This window comes from Panthera pardus, unplaced genomic scaffold (assembly GCF_024362965.1).
Source record: "Panthera pardus isolate Hobbes unplaced genomic scaffold, ASM2436296v1 HiC_scaffold_15, whole genome shotgun sequence".
Taxonomy (NCBI): domain Eukaryota; kingdom Metazoa; phylum Chordata; class Mammalia; order Carnivora; family Felidae; genus Panthera; species Panthera pardus.
In genome coordinates this window covers 27,286,438-27,292,120 of record NW_026526710.1, presented here as the reverse complement: position 1 = coordinate 27,292,120, position 5,683 = coordinate 27,286,438, and positions in this window count along the sequence as shown.

Genomic DNA, 5,683 nt, shown 5'->3' with positions numbered 1-5,683 from the left:
GTATATTGTTGATTTTTCCAAATGAAGATAAGTAATATTGCTTCTCACTGTCAACTGGGATACTAAAGAAAGCAGAGCAAAGATCTACCACTGTGAACCACTTTGACTCTGTAGTTACATTAGATAACAAGGTGTTGAGATTTGGAACACAAGGAACGTTAGTATCACAGTTTTATTGATTGCACGCAGATCCTGAACACATCTCCAACCTTGTCCATTTGGTCTTTTAATGGATAAGATTGGAGCATTACAGGGACTAGTGCATGGGGTTCTGAGTCTTTGCTTAATTAAGTCTTCTACAGTTAGTGAGAGCCCTTCAATAGATTCTGGTCTTAGTAGATATTGAGACAATTTAGGCAGAGGTTCAGAATGATCTATTAGGATTTTTATGGGTTCAACACTCTTTTTTTCTTTTTTTTAATTTACATCCAAGTTAGCATATAGTGCAACAATGATTTCAGGGGTAGATACCTTAATGCTTCTTACCCATTTAGCCCATCTCCCCTCCAGTAACCCTCTGTTTGTTCTCCATATTTAAGACTCTCTTATGTTTTATCCCCCTCCCTGTTTTTATATTATTTTTGCTTCTGTTCCCTTATGTTCATTTGTTTTGTATCTTAAAGTACTTATATGAGTGAAGTCATAGGGTATTTGTCTTTCTCTGACTAATTTCGCTTAGCATAGTACCTTCTAGTTCCATCCACATAGTTGCAAATGGCAAGATTTCATTCTTTTTGATTGCCGAGTAATACTCCATTGTATACACATACCACATCTTGTTTATCCATTCATCCATCGATGGACATTTGGGCCCTTTCCATACTTTGGCTATTGTTGATAGTGCTGCTATTCACATTGGGGTGCATGTGTCCCTTCAAAACAGCATACCTATATCCCTTGGATAAATACCTAGTAGTGCAATTACTGGGTCGTAGGGTAGTTCTATTTTTAGTTTTTTGAGGAACCTCCATACTGTTTTCCAGAGTGGCTGCACCAGTTTGCATTCCCACCAGCAATGCAGAAGAGATCCTTTCTCCACATTCTCGCCAACATCTGTTGTTGCCTGAGTTGTTAATGTTAGACATTCTGACAGGTGTGAGGTGATATCTCATTGTGGTTTTGATTTGTATTTCCCTGATGATGAGTATCGTTGAGCATCTTTTCATGTGTCGGTTTGCCATCTGGATGTCTTCTTCGGAGAAGTGTCTATTCATGTCTTTTGCCCATTTCTTCACTGGATTATTTCTTTTTTGGGTGTTGAGTTTGAGAAGTTCTTTATAGATCTTGGATACTAGCCCTTTATCTGATAGGTCGTTTGCAAATATCTTCTCCCATTCCGTTGGTTGTCTCTTAGTTTTGCTGATTGTTTCCTTTGCTGTGCAGAAGCTTTTAATTTTGATGAGGTCCCAGTAGTTCATTTTTGCTTTTGTTTCCCTTGCCTCCAGGGATGTGTTGAGTTAGAAGTTGCTATGGCCAAGGTCAAAGAGGTTTTTGCCTGCTTTCTCCTCGAGGATTTTGATAGCTTCCTGTCTTACATTTAGGTCTTTTATCCATTTTGAGTTTGTTTTTGTGTATGGTGTAAGAAAATGGTCCAGGTTAATTTTTCTGCATGTGGCTGTCCAGTTTTCCCAGCACCGTTTGCTGAAGAGACTGTCTTTATTCCATTGGATATTCTTTCCTGCTTTGTCAAAGATTAGTTGCCCATGTGTTTGTGGGTCCATTTCTGGATTCTCTATTCTGTTCCATTGATTTGAGTGTCTGTTTTTGTGCCAGTACCCTACTGTCTTGATGATTACAGCTTTGTAGTACAGCTTGAAATCTGAGATTGTGATGCCTCCTGCTTTGGTTTTCTTTTTCAAGATTGCTTTAGCTATTCGGGGTCTTTTCTGGTTCCATACAAATTTTAGGATTATTTGTTCTAACTCTGTGAAGAATGCTGGTGTTATTTGGGTAGGTATTGCATGGGTTCAGCACTCTTAATTCTGCCTGTGTTGGCTGAGGAAGAAGCTCCTAGGCAGGCAGGCACTTCTGAGAGATCGGGGCTTTCACACTTTCAAGTCTCAATTTCATCAAGTCCTGCTTGCAGAGAGCAGAGCAACTCAGGTCGTTTCTCCTTCTGAATTAAATTTTATATGAGCCCTCAATTTAGAAAACTTATCTCCTCCTAACAGGTTTGCTGGGGCAGTGCCATGGAGAAGGAATGTATTGTTTCCTGGAAATGGCCCTAATATCATTTGGACTGGTCTAGATATAGGTACCCTTTGAATTTGGTTGGAAACTCCCTCTATGGAAATATTTTCTTTATTCTGAGGGATTTGCTGTTTTATGAAAGTGTGATTTATTGTTGGTGAAGTTTACTGTAGACCCACCAATACTGTACAGGATTCTCCACTGATTTTTTTTAATGTTTATTCCTTTTGAGAGAGAGTGCACATGTGAGAGCTGAGGAGGAGCAGAGAGAGAGAGGGAGATAGAGAATCCCAAGCAGTCTCTTCACTGTCAGCAGAGCTCAATGTGGGGCTCGATCTCACGAACTGTGAGATCATGACTTGAGCCGAAATCAAGAGTTGGACACTTAACCAACAGAGCCACCCTAGGAACCCCTTCAAAATTGTTATCTTCATTTCCCCTTGCTAATTTAGAGGTATCATGGGGAGCAATTTACTGGAGAATCCCTTGGAAATCCATCAATGCTGATCATAATTTTGACAATCAAATTTTTAAAGACTTCCCCTGATGGAAAAACAGTGTGAATTAATAGGTGGAAGTCTGCAAAACGATGGGTTCAGCAGGAGGCATTCCTTTTTCCAGTGCCCTGATTGTTTACAGTGAAGGAGGACGTTTGGGGACAGAGTATTCCTGAGTTCTAGGTTCTGGCTTGAAATGCATACATGGAGGTCCTCAGCCCTTGGAGTGGTTGTAACTATACGGCCACAAGTTTATTGGCTTTTCAAATATCACGTTGGCCCTATGGTTTTTTCAAAATGTTCAGCTAGGGATCTGGGGCATCTGGGTGGCTCAGTTGGTGGAGCATCCCAGCTTCAGCTCCGGTCGTGATCTCATAGTTTATGGATTTGTGCTCTGCCTCGGGCTCTGTGCTGACAGCTCGGAGCCTGGAGCCTGCTTTGGATTCTGTGTCTTCCTCTCTCTCTGCCTCTTCCCTGTCCATGCTCTCTCTGTCTGTCTCTCTCCTCCCCCACTCCTGCTCACTTTCTCTCTCTCAATCTCTCAAAAATAAATAAACATTAAAAAAATATTTTTAGATGTTCAGCTAGGACTGTTAGTTCAGCAAGAAGGGCCACTGCCCAACCCAGTTTGTGCCTCTTTATTAGGCCACTTTTAGGCTGGAGCCCCGTAATAAATAAGGAATTCAGGGCATTTTCTGTGCCTGCATTTAATGAAGAAGGAACAGAATGTTTCACAAAAAAAGGTTTCCAATTTTGTCTGTAGTCTGAGACTGGTTTGTCCTTTTTTGTTTGCAAGATTGAGTGATAGAGACCAGTCTTTTGAAGAAGTGCCTTATTAATACTTTCAAGTAGGTCTTGGGCTATTTTTCTAGTGCATTTTGGTCCATCCCTGGCAGAGCAAACGTATGTGGGTCTTTACCTATTGCTCCTAGCAAATTCTCATTTGACTTCACCCACCCATTTCCTAATGCCACACAAATAAATTGGTAGAGCTTCTACAGCCCCAGATCATAAGCTCTAGTCAGAATTCCAAGTTTTTCTCTCTTTCCCCCCCTTATTCCGTAAGACCTTGGTCTGGACCCAGTCCAGCTTAAGCTGGACCTAGTCTGACCCTTGACCTGGTGTGGTTTCTTCTTTTTTAAGTCAGTCAGTCCCAGACCCAGTCCAGAAAAAGAATGCTCAAATAAAGCCAGGGAGCTCTTTAAAAAAAATTTTTTTAATATTTATTTATTTTTAAGAGAGACAAAGCATGAGCAGGGGAGGGGCTGAGAGAGAGGGAGACACAGAACCCGAGGCATGGCAGTGTTTCACCTTCGGATCGTACTTCTGACACCAGACCTGTTAAAAGGTAAACTGAGGCATGTTAAAATTTTAGAGGCGTGTATTTGAGCGAAAATGGATTCCAACCGGGCAGTGCCAAACCAGCAGTGGTTAGGAGAGCCCTGCTGACAGGAGCTGGGGGGAAACGTTTACAGGGGAAAAAGCAGAAGCAATGTGAGGAGATATTGACTGCCTATGGCATAAGGCTAGCTTGCTGTTTGTGAGTGGTTGTCCTTAGGTTCGCTTTTGTAACCTTGAGGCATTTACAGGCTTAAGAGTTTGATTTGCTTATGTAGGTGCTCTGGCATTGAAGCCACCTCAGTCTGCTGGCCTCCTTGTTTCATTAGCCTAATGCATGTTAGTATTTGAAATCCAAGACATGGGACTGACTGAAGAAAAATGAATAGCTCAAAAACAAATCTCCAAAATTACTTTGTGTGATCCATCTATTTAATGAGGAATTGTATTTTCTGGGCCTCATTTTTCCCTCTGTAGGAGATAGAATTACGTAAAGAATATTCACTGACCAGCTAGCCAGGTATCTTTTCTGAAATTTAAGAATTGAGAAAGTCAGTCTTTAGGTGGAGAAGGCTGTAAGCTGCCCTTAACTTTTCCTCTCATGTTCCTAATTTACCATCATCGTCAACAAATAGTATTTGAAAGCGTCCATGACATCTGCTGTACTCTGGCTCCTAAAATTCAGAGGTTGGCCTATACAGTAACCCCATCATTTTCACCAGACTGTACCCCTGGGGAGTCCTCAGCAAGTCCTGGGCTGGCCCCCAAGGTCTCTCCTCTCTGGACACTGGTGGACCTTCACTGCTAGCTCCTGCCTGCCACCCGCCTCTCACAGGCCAACCTGCGTGCAGGCTGCAACTAGCAGAGCCCCCAGTGGACTTCCCCAGAGGATTATTCCCTTTGGGAGTAGATTACCGAGATGCCTTCCCACCACTTCCACTTGGCTTACTACTTGGCAAATTAAAACTATCAAAAAGGAGTTTCCTTTTCTGATCTGAATGGGGTGACCAGGCACACCCCCAAAAGGTACACGGTTGAGGGGCTTGGATGTGTGAGGATGGGGGTCTCCTTTGGGGCCAACGAGTCTAATGTGCATGGGGGCCCTCACTTTTGATACCTGCAGGAAGTTAGCACATGGCATGCAGAGCCATAGAACTTCAGGGTCAAGGGCCTTAGCGACTACTTGAAGCTTCTCCACCCCCTGGGAGTCTCGAGTCTCCTGCACGCCCTGCTGACCAGTGTCCAGCCTCTTGCTGACTCCCAGGAGAGGCACGCCATTCCTCCAGAGAGCACACCCACACCAAGATCTTTCAGATCATTACGATGTCCTTTCTGTGTTCAAGTTCATTTTGGGCAGCTGAAATATGTAAGCACTTAGCCAAGATTTTCTGAATGAGACTCATTTTAACACATTTTGAAGATTAGTGGCATAAATGGAGACAAGCTTCTCCAGCTAAGGGGAGCAGGCCATGTAGATCCTGATGGGGGGACGGGCAGGTGGGGCTCCTGGAGATTTCAGGGCTCAGATTGATAGAATAACTGACCAGAAGAGAGCTTTCCCATTCCTACTAAAAATGGTTATGTAAGCAAAGGAGGCACTTTGTCAATTTAATTTCTAAGTTCTATAGTTTCGGAACTTAATTTACTAAGTTTTCCAG